Source organism: Calonectris borealis, chromosome 4 (genome assembly GCF_964195595.1).
Source record: "Calonectris borealis chromosome 4, bCalBor7.hap1.2, whole genome shotgun sequence".
NCBI classification, from domain to species: domain Eukaryota; kingdom Metazoa; phylum Chordata; class Aves; order Procellariiformes; family Procellariidae; genus Calonectris; species Calonectris borealis.
In genome coordinates, this window is record NC_134315.1 from 9,329,401 (window position 1) to 9,341,109 (window position 11,709).

Consider the following 11,709-nt stretch of genomic DNA (forward strand, 5'->3'; position numbering starts at 1 on the left):
TTTTTTTTGGTTTATTTTTCATTTTTTTGGTTTTTTTTTTTTACTAAGCAGAATGTTGAACCTGGGGGGCCCTGACCTCCCAGCCTCCGCGCTTGCGTTTCGAGTGCCAGAGTAGCCGTTCTGTGCCTGCAATACGAAGAAGAGGAAAAAAAAATCTTCCTTTTTTTAAAAGAAAAACACAAACAAAAAAAAGGTGTAAAGAATGTAGAAATTCTTTGCTTATGCAATCTGTACATGAACCTTTTTGGTGGAGCTGAAAAGCCACGTTGCCTGCAGGGATTCATATATTTATAAAAATATCTATATTTTTGTTGTCGTCGTTTTTATAGCTTCATGGTCGTATTACCCAGCTGCATAGAAGGAATCCTTTTTGGAAGAAGAAAAAAAAAAGAAGTAAAATGCAAATCATCATGGAGAAAGTTAAAAAAAAATATGATAAAAAGAGACAGTCAAGTCACCTGAAATGGCGGCGCTTTGGCCAGGCTCGGCGGCTGCCGGCTCTTGCACCGGGCTGGGAGCGATGGGGCCATGCCGAGGCGGGAGCGGACCCCGGGAACGGGCAGAGACCCGGCAGCGGCCGTGGGGGTCCCCGGGGAGGAGAGCATCACCCATCCGAGAGCGGCGGGGGACCTGGCTCCTGGGTGCCCACACGGTGTCTCAAGCCACATCCCGACCTTTGGGAACAGCCGTTTTGGGGAGAAAGTCTCACTTTTGGGGGTTTGCATAGTTTTGCTCGCCGAGGGCGAGTGGGAGGGGAGCAGCTCCTCATCCAGCCCTCGACGCCAGCGGTTTGGCTCCATCTACGTGCAGTGACTCGGAGAAAGAAGTTACGGGTACCTGTAGGCAAGAGCCTTTAACTTATATCAAAAAGGTTTATTCCAGAGAATCTGTATATATCTATAAATATATCCTGTATATATATAAATAAATATATTAAAAAAAAAAAGAATGTATAATACTAATGCAACATAAAGCAGTACTGAGAGAGAGTCTCAAAATACGAGCATTGCAATCTAGGATATACTGATCTGGGCGAAAGAAAAGATTGTTTGTTTGTTTTATATCTTCACAGTTTTGTTTTAAAAATTGTACCTTAACATGTATATTTGTAAAGTTATTTATAGACATTAACATATCTGTTCATCGGTTTAAATAGCGTAGCGTTACTGTAAACTTTAAATTTCACCGAGTTTAAGGGTGGTTTTTTTTAACTTATTAAAAATGGAGAAAAAATATATTAATCAAGTTTTTCTTTTGTGTTTATGGGAAATATTGAAAGAATGTATAGGTGTACAGTCCTTTAACAAATTACATTTAATGTTATAAATATATATATATATGTATTCATTAAAAAAATATTAGTTTATCCTGGATTGCAGTGAGCAAAATTAAGTTTATTTTTCAATACATCACCAGTGGTTAAAACCAAACAAATAGCAGCAGAGAGATGATTTTTACATATTTCAGAAAAACAGGGCCAAGAATTCTTCCATCAGTTTAACCACTGTGCATTAAGGGGGCGTGGGTGTTTATTTTTCTATTTTCAAATGAAGGTATTCTTTGTGGTCGATGTAATAACAAGTATGAAGCAAAGCGAAATGTTGACTTTGGATGATGCGGGCTAATTTTTTTTTCCCCTTTGCCAGTACCGTTGTATTTTGGGTTTCAGAAATGCCATGGGAGCAAAATAGCAAGAAGAGTGACACTGTTCGCAGGAGAGGTGCAAGGGCTGCGTATGTCTTTTGCATCTAACTCACTGGAAAATGCCAGCGATGCCTGATTTTCTGTGTTTAAAATGCTGTGCTATTTTGTTCCCCGATGTCAGATGGCTGTTTAAAAGCACAGGCGTGAACTAGGGAATTTTAGCCTGGATCAAGCTGACAAGGGGGGAGATTTGGGGCTGGGGGTTTTTTGTGGGTTTTTGGGTTTTTTTTGTCCAGAAGACTTTTATCTGCTACCACAAAGAGGCAAGGCAAATTGCATCCTGAATTCTTTCTTTCCATTTTTCTCTGGTGCATATTACATATCAATGTTTCAGAATAACAGGATGACAGCATCTCATTTTAAGATTTATTTTTTTTCTTCTTAGAGCCACAAAATCCTTATCCTAAAATAAATAATTTATAGTTTGAGGTTATTTCAATGGAAGTTTGAGAAGGTAGATTTCTATAGATTTTTGTTTTGTTTTGTTGGAATAAAAAAGAATTTTTTGGTATTTTCTTACAAATGTCTGCTAATTGTGTACATTCCAAGTACTCGAAGCGTTGAGTTTTCCTGTACTGAAAAAAGAAAATGTACAAAACTGTGCATGATTTCAAATGTTACTAGATATTATAAATATATATATAATTTATTGAGTTTTTACAAGATGTATCTGTTGTAGACTTGTTGACTTTAACATTTCTTATTCAATGCTTATATAGTTTTATAGCCTGGACTATTATCTTTAAAAGCTTAAAAAAATTAAAAATTCCAATTTTGTTACATTTTATACTGTTGATGTTACAATCCACAGGTTTGCATAGCGTGATTTTTTCAATGAGCAACTCTGTTCAGTTTATTTTAATACTGTATTTCTGTGCCTGACAGCTGCAGCTGTCAAAGGTGTGAGATGAACACTAAATAAAACTATTCTGCTTTTGTTAACATGGCAAACTTAATTTTACAAAACAAAAAAAAAAATAAACAAGTTATTAAATTTTGGGTTTTTTCCCCAGTTGTGAGGGTCCTTTGCAAAACCAAGTCTTCTAGGTTCTGGGATTTGTAGTGCCAGGAGGGTTTATTTTTTACAGTGCTGCTTTGCGAGTCCTGGCCAGCACAGATTTTATATTCATAATAAATTTATAACAATTTTGCATCAAGGGCAGTATTATTTCTTTGTTAATGGGTATATTTACATCCACACAAGCCATTGCATGCATGCAGCTATAGAGGTATTTAACCCCTGCTCTCATAGAGGATTAAGCATGTAGCAATAGCACGAGAGCAAAAATCGCTCCTTAAACCTCTGTTACGGATTTCACCCAGACCAGGATGCGTCCCAGCGTGATCGAGGTGGTGCTGATGACATCGTGTTCAGCCCTGCAGATGCTCGTGGATGTGCAAGGTCCACAAGAGGAGCCCACCGCTGGGAAAGGGGGAAGGTGGATGCACCCAGAATGGGCAACTGGTGCCCGGTGGGATGGGCACGAGGGACCTCATTCTGCCCGGCCCCCAAGGAGCAAGGGGAGCCCAAGTTTGGCTTTGGCTTTGGCTTTGGGGTGGTTGAGCAGGGGAACTCAGTAAATGCTGCGTTGCTGGTAGCAGACGATGCGGGGGGATGTTTCAGCTTGGGAAACATGAGGCTAATCCTACCAGCACTTCCATGTAATATTAATGGATTCCTACAAGTGATCCTGCACCCCGATTTTTGCATGCAGGTTTATTTACCTACCTATAGCCTGCCGCCAGTAGCAGGCGTTTGTAGTTATAAGTAGCTGGGCATGGGAGTGCCCATGCATCTGAGCAGGTTACATCTGCGGCACTGGGACTGGCACCGCCAGTTACATCCTAGTGGAATTAAAAAAAAAAAATAAATTTACATGAGTTTTAGGTCATTTCCTTACCATTGTAAGAAAAAAAAACACTCTTTTAGCACTTCTAAGATGCACTGGGTATGGGAGGAGAAGTCTTGCTACCTGGACTGGGTTGTTTCCATGCTTCAAGGACACGCTTTGCTGGCCAGCCCCACGCCCTGCCCTGGCGTGGGCCAAGGGATGATCCCTGGTCGTCCAGGGCTGCAGCTGGAGGACAGCTAAAGAGCCTTTTGCTGGCTCACATGCAAATGGCTTCATCTTAGCAGGGTGGTGAGGATGTTGTGCACCATTTGCCGCCAGGACTTGAAAAGCAGGAGAGGGATGGATCATTCTGCAGTTAGCTGCGGTGTGTAGCATACCCCGTGCTTTATAGCTGCCCAAAAAAATAAGTCCTCCAAGCACACGGAGAGCACAGAAGTCAAAGTCTCAAAGAGGCAAGTCTCTGTCAGTGGCTGACCCACGCATGGAGCTGGCGTGATGTTTGCTTTCCCTCTTGGGTTTCATGATGTCATTCTTCCTCTGCTGACCTTCACCCGCAGCAGTGTTTGCTTGTGGGTTAGGGAGGAGGGGGTAATATTTTACTTTAATTGCCCTACAATGCAGGCAGTTCTTAGCCGAGGCTGAGTATTTGGCTGTAGCGTGTGATGTGCGTTGAGCAACCTGCAAAACAATCTCAAGGAACATTTGCAAAGCTGCTCAGCTGGGCTGCGTCACTGAGCGAACGTCCCACCGCAGCTCATCCTCCCCTTCGGTGGCCGCAGCCTTCCACCCAAACCATATGCCCTTTCCACATGAAAGAGGTATTTTTCAAAGCGGAACAAATGTCTTTTTTCCTCTGTGGGTGACTACACAAATAGGGCCTTGCATTGGTCCCCGTGACCTGTTTCATAGCAACATTCAAACAAATTACTAAAATTGTGATTTTTTTTTTTTTTTAATGTGTTCCCATTGGTCATGGCTCCATGGTGAGACAGGGACAACTTGGCAAAAGGAGGAGAAGTCTGAAGCCCTGCAGGTGTCAGTAAGAGATGGCAACTAGAACTAAAATAGCAAAGTTTCCTGGTAGCCGGTGCCATTTAAAACTTGAAGGAGGTGTCTCCTGCTGGTGGACTCCTCCAAGCCAGTTCATCCCTCCCAGAGGCTACATAACCTGCAGAAAGGGAATATGGAGACATGGGTTATGTTGACAAGAAAAAGGAATATAAAAGGTGAATGACAGATCTGCTCAACACCACAGAGCTACTAGCAAAGGGAGGACACGAGGGAATGGCCAGAGGAGATGCCAGGACATGAAGTGCTTTCTAGGGCTTCACGGCCCAGGACCATGGGCTCCCCAAGAGACAGGGAAGGGATTTGTGACTCCTGCCTGTACCTTCTTCCTCCACCTTCTCAGCCATGCTAGCTCTAAGCACGGTTTCACTTTCTCATGCCGCTGATGTAGTTTCTCTGTTTCATCAGCATCATGTTGTTTTTCACAAGCAGCATCTTGGGTGTAGGCAACACGTCAAGCAGAAGAAGCACCGTGCCCTGCCCCAACAAGATAATTATCTAAAACCAGGAAAGAAATCAATGTCCTAGTGTGCGGTGATACAATCAGCTCTGAGCCCTGTGAGGACGTTTGTGCCCCCACGCACCACTGTGTGATCAGCTCTCCTGGCAGGTGCCCACCAAAGACCAGACCATAACCATTGCACTTGTCCCAGGCCCTTTTGGGGGGCTCTGGCAGCATGCAGGAGCAGGGGATGGGAAAATATGCAAGCAGAAGAAAGATATCTTACCAAATGTGCAAGTGGGATTGGCCCAAGAATGATTTTGCTAAAGGCCAAAGTCTGCATGCATCACTCACCAACCATGGCTTGCTCCAGGTTCCTCACCAGTGCAGACAACAGTGGCTTTGCCATCAAGGAGGAAGGACCCCAGCTGGGAGGGGACAACAGGGAGGAGGGGCAGAGTCGGGTGCGTCTTCCAACCAAGGGCAACACTCAAATAGGCATTGGGCACCAAACTCGAGCAGTGAAAGCAAGGGGAAGTTTGGCACCAGCAGAGTTAGGTACCTCCACACCTCCACGGCACTGGGGTGCACTCCCTACGCATTCGGCCAGAAAATCAGGCAGCACAAACTAAAACCGACGCTGGGCAGAACAAGATAACGCCACCGATAATCAACACATGGCCTCTCCGGTGATAACACACCCTGTCTAGCTGTTATTACTGGCATTTAGCTAAATGCCACGCACACTCGCCTCTGGGGCTGCCTCACCACCCTCTGCATGCTCTCGGGGCATCTAGGCTGAGGCAGGGGTGGAAGGTGGTACCACTGCCTTACATCAAAGGTAGACGCTGCATTTGGGTTCAGTTCACCCTGAGCCAAAGTCAACGTGGATGTTAGGGTAATCAGAGCCTTCCAGATGTTAGAGACTGTATTAAAGAGCAGGCTGCAAGCAGGGGTGGTGAAACTTGTTACCTTTTGACTCATACTGACAAGGCCTCTTGATAGGAAAGGAAGCAGAAGTATTGGTGGCAGAAAATCAAGGCTGAGAAAGGCAATATAAAACACAGCACATCCCCTGAAGACTCTGCCAGACCGGTAGAACTGGGCAAAAAACCCAAACAAATTCCTACAAGCCCTCACTGAAGCTGCCTCAAGGAACTACCCAGCTTGGAGAGCAACTTTGCAAAGGCAAAGTGGTCACAGCCTGGGCAGCCATAGCACGAAGCGCTGTGGAGAAGCGCTGTCGTGCACTCCTGACGTGCTCATGCACATCCGAAACGGCTGCCTGGACAACCAGGATCCAGCCAGCAGCTTGCCGCTTTCCCAGGAGCCAGCGTGTTTGCTCTGTGAGATAGCTCTGGCTCTACCAAAAAAGCTTGAACCCAATCCAAGAGAAATCATTTCATGTCTTTCCTGGGTAGCACCATGGGTATCTTTTTTCCCAATATAGCAAATAACTTGTTCAGGAAATGATTCTTTGTGCTGACCTTCCATCAGACACTTACCTAGTCCGCTCAGCAAGGCAGAAAACCCATTTATTAGTTCCAGCCAGTCAATGTCGATTTTTCCACTTCCACACCAGTAATATGGAGGAGGCAGACAAATACAATTTTCTCCCAAAGTAAAAATTAGCTAGATTTTGCAGAAGTTGTTTTCAAGCAGACCCTGGAATTAAACCTGCTTTACTAGTACTGGCAGGTAATCTCTTGTTATTGCAGGAGCGAGAGATCTGTTTCCATCCTCTTGTGCCTCCCTGCAGCGTTTAGCTCCCTCAGCCATTTCTGACCTGCAGAAGATGGCAGACTCACAGGTGATGGTGCCTGAGGCCATTCTAGAGGAACAAACTCAATGAGCACTGACAGGGGCACATTGCACACCTCCATTACAGGGTCCCAAAACAATCATCTTCCCGTCCTGGAGTGACACATACACATCTTCCACATGGGAAGAACACGCACTCAAGTGCTGACAATACATGGATGATGCCCACCACACCTTCACTGTGCACCACCACAAGGGCTGAACAGTTGGACAGATCAGCTCTTAAATGTGTCTAATTGATTCAGTTTGGCCAGTGGTTTCAGAGGACTCCTAGTTCTCTGCCAGTCTTAAGTTTTGGCCTAATACAGCCTCCTAGGGAGGTCTTCTCTCATTTGATGTCAGTGAGGAGTTTGCCTTGCCTTAGCAGACAGCAGTCTGGCCTCCACTGCACACCGCCTGGTCCAGCCGAGGGAATTACAGCAGAACATTAACTATGTGACCATGGACCTTGAGCCCTTAGAAAACCGCTGAATAGGCACTGCTGAACACGTCACCAGAAAGGCACTGAGATGTTTGGCTGGTGAGGGCAGTTCGGAAACCAAAGGAGAAGAGCCGAGACAGGCACATGGATGGCGAAAGCTGAGTCATCTTCATAAGAGGAGGGAAAGGACCAAGCTGCCAGATGGTTTCCTAAGCAAGATGCAATACCTTTCTGGGTACTTATGAGTTCACACGCTGGGAATGTGCTGCTGTCAGAAAGGGACACTCATTTACAGCCTGCACGTGAGAATTTCGAAGTCGTGGCAGCCTGAACGTCTCAGAGCTCTCGTTATACAAGTAATTCAGATTTCTGGTGGTTATTCTTCCTTGGACAGAAATCATGTAGCCAACTCTAACCTACACAAGAGATGGAGGAGGTAAATTTTAGGACCGATTGATCTGGGCATTGTAAAATGCGTTTGTGGAAACGCCCTCGTCAGTGTATACATTCCTACCTAATGCTTCTGTTGGAGGTTTATGGCTTGCACATGAAAAACTTCTGCAAATACCTCCCAAAGGCATTTATGGTCAAACTCTCGGAGAACACAAGGAAAATCCAGAACTGGACCATCTTAATGAGACCCTGCAGAGTCTCCCTCTTCAAAAAGCCATTCCACTCAGAATAACCCTCATCACCTCAGCCTGGGGCATATAAACACCCAACTAATAAAAATCAGCTTGCCAAGCAGCCCTTCACAAACTACCCAAGGAAATATTCATACCCCAACAGGAGAAACGACAGAAACGCCTGAAAATTAGGTAATGCCTTTGCAAGTATTATCACCTTCCAAATAGCCCAGGAGAGAGAAGGAGGGGCTGTGCAATACACCCTGATGACCAGGGACCTTCAGCTGGCAAGGCAACCACCGAGGTCTGGAACCATCATACTTGGCTCCTGAGCAGCACAGTGACTACGAGATAAAAAATGCAGATAAATGCAACACACGTCGTGAGGCTGCTGCTACACAAACACCAAGATCCAGACAGGGGTGCGGGTCCCAGGCTGCAAGTGAGGAAGGCAAAGGAGCTTCCAGCTCTCCTTGTAGAGGCTGAGCAAAGATGTTTATGGTGGGTGAGTGGAGATGACCAAGCTCTGGACCTCCTCTGGCCCAATAATAGCCAAAAATTGGTGTTTCTGCTAAAATCAATGTCTGTGGAGAGGGTAGGCTGGTGTACCTGGAGCTGTGCCAGGTGGGCATCACTCCCCTTTTCTCTGCAACAGTGTTGTTTTCTGCTAGTTAACAAATACATAGTTATTAATATATAGTTACAGCTATATGCTTGCTAGTTACAATTTCAGCATAAGAAGAGTTCTGCTGTTAGGTAAATATTCTGGGAAAATGGATGTTTTTAATATTGCTTACCAGTTTTATTGACATTTACTACTAAGATCTTAATTCTGCCTTAAACTGGAGGAAGTTTCAGATGGGCTGAAACATTTTGGATACAGCTCTTCTACCTCCACCTATGCCTCCTCTAATTAGCTCGTGATGAGATTTTTTCATCAAAAGGGTCTCAGAGCATAGGAGATACGTTCACACTCACACCACATTTTACTTTTATTCCAAATTCTTATTTATTTGTGAGGATCACATTTTTTTCTCTTTTTAAAAAATAAACAGAAGTTAAGAAACCTGAGCCAGTGGGAGCCTTTGGATACCAAGTCCATTTCACGGAAAGCCCCACTACCAGCTTTCACTCTTTGAGAGTGATTTTAATGACGTTTTCAAGAATTAGGTTTGCAAAAGCAAGGCTATTACTGGATATTCAGAAAACAGAAAGGTAACTGCTGTATTCATTACAACATTACAACGCTATGTTGGCACAGAAATAGTCATGACTTTTCCATCAGTCTTGTACTTAAATACAGAATTTAAGAAATTTTTACAAGGTAGAGAAAGAGCAAGAAATTATTGGCAAAAGGGGTGGTTCTGAGGTTACAGAACCCAAAGTAATTTTGGTTGGCTGACCAAAAGCTAATTAATTTTTCTGAATGCGCCACAATCCTCATGTTGGTGGTACTAACTCGTATTTGCCCAGGTCGGTGTATCACATAGATTTTATGAGCAGAGAAGAATGTAAGAGCAGTATGAGCCCAAGGAGAGTGGGTGGCTCTCCAAAAGGGAGACACTCATCCTCATCATGAAAATCAATCTTAAGAAAGATGACCATGTAAAAGGCCATCATTTAGTTGTAAATCTCCAGCAAAGCCAAGAGAGGTTTACTTGTGTGGGAGGGACCGGAGAAGTAAGGCCTCCGTGCATGTGTGAACGTGTAGAACAGGGCAGAAAAACAGTTGTTTATGCAACATTAAAGTTGAGAAATGAAGCAGCCAAGCAACGCAGCGTTAGGGTTGAATGCTCAGCTGTAATGTTGCCTCCTGGTATTTAAGTGCCGGCAAAGGTGGTTTTGCACATCGCTGTGACTCCATGCAATAGGCAAGATCTGTGAAATACGCCATAGTTGGGGTTGTTCAGTGACAAGTCAACCTGGGATTATCTTGCAAAGGGGAAAAAAAAGCGCAACACTTTAATTTGAGACCTCACCATCCTTACGGCCCCACGTTTTGTCCTTGATCTCCAGGTCTGCGTGAGCTGTGCCTTGGTGCAGGGGTCACTTCACACTCAGCAGCAGAGAATTATGCCTAAAATAAGACTGTCACTTAGCTGACCGCAAAGTGTTTCAGTCTGGATGCCGGCATCCAAATAAGAGTCTAAAACTGTCACCGCTGATTTTAGCTCCTGCCTGCCCCGCAGATGGGCACCAGGGAGCTGAGTGTCCCTCGCTGCCTGTGCAGCCCCACACACAGCACATCGCAGGACCAGCCTTTCCTATTCAGCATCTCCTAGGGAAGCTGTGTCTGCGCTGCAGTACCTGGTTTTTCATTATTCACTCAGTAATTAGCTGTTTTGTGGCGCTTGATCTAGGATGCTCCTCATAGCTGACACATATCAAGCCAACTGCCCCTTCCTGCAAGCCCAGGAGCACCTGAAAATGGTGCTGCAGATCCCCCTTACAAAGTCCACATCATCTCTCAGGATTCAGCAGGCAAGCGCAGTCCCATGGCTGATGATGAGAGCTTTTTTCTCTCGTTGAGAAATGAGAATCTGTGGCTACAAAGGGACAGATCTTCCACATCCCTTCAAACTTTCCAGCTTATTTTGCATATAATTCCAAATGATCGAATCTAAGGCTGATCTGACCTTTGTTTATTCTTCCTTCCTCAATGTCCGAGTGATTCGTTTGACTCAGAAAATGGATTTAACTATCATTTCAAACAACCGCTAATTACAGTGACTGAAACCTAATACTTAATTCCAGCCTCAAAGGAGCCAATGGTTTTCATTAAATATCAGATGAGGCAAAACATCTCAATTTAGCCTGGCTATACATTTGTCAGATTTCTGTGCAGAATGTGCGCATGAGCAAGATACAACCAAGACAGAGGAAATCAGATGTCACCAAGTAACACTCAAGGAGCGTAACCCACGCCATTCGTCTTACAAACCTTGAAGTTCAGGCACTGATGAAGCAGAGTTTGGGTGGGACATCTAACATGCAGTGAGCAGTGAAATAAATTATTAATCATCAATCTCTCTATTTTCACGTCTTAAAGGTGCTGAAGCGAGAAAGACTTTTGCAAATTTAGTAGAGCAAGAGCAATGCAAGCTCAAGGAACGATGTGAGTTTGCGGCACCTCTCCCAGGTACACAGGTAGACAGGGTCCAGTGATCAGCACAAGAGGGGCTTTTCAGATCTCTGCGTAATCTTTTAGGATGGTGCCAAAACCGCCAAACTTGAGAGCTGAGTTTCTACAGCTAATTACTGCAGTTTACAGACACTGAAGCTAAGGCATGTGTTTTCAGAAGGGCTGAGAGCTCAGGCTCCCACTATGGTGCAAATTAAAGCAATAGCTTTGTTAACTATCTGGTCGTACACATAACACATTGCAGCAGTAGCCGGAGGAGCCGGGGCATGGGGACCACACTGGAGGATTAGCGGAAGATTAGCTTCTGAGCTCCTCTACCTTTCTGGGTGAAGTGGCAGAGGTATTTCATATTTTTTGACCACTCCCTTAAAAAATATAAGATTTACAAGCCAAAAAAATGGCATTTTACTATTGCCAACTAAATGTGGATTTAGCTGGCTTATCTTCAAATGCTCAGGTTTGAAACTTCTCGCCTCTTCTTTTAACAGGCATTTTCCTGCCTGGTATTAAACCTCACATTATTCAACATTTGCTTCAAAAAGCCAAACACTGCCATTTGAGGGAGGCTGCAAACTAGACACAGATTATCCCAGTAATCCCATGTACAACCACCCCAATCAGCTGCCTCAACG

At 44.5% G+C, this 11,709-nt stretch overlaps 1 protein-coding gene across 1 annotated transcript in view; it reads left to right on the plus strand.

Moving 5' to 3' along the window:
* The window catches only part of FGFR3 (fibroblast growth factor receptor 3), a 55,562-nt gene extending 55,097 nt beyond the window's left edge, over nucleotides 1-465 (plus strand). The window contains exon 18 of the mRNA XM_075148547.1: nucleotides 330-465. The gene's annotated coding sequence lies outside the window, so the exon portion shown is untranslated. The remainder of the gene's footprint in view (nucleotides 1-329) is intronic.
* The last annotated feature ends 11,244 nt before the right edge of the window (nucleotides 466-11,709 follow it).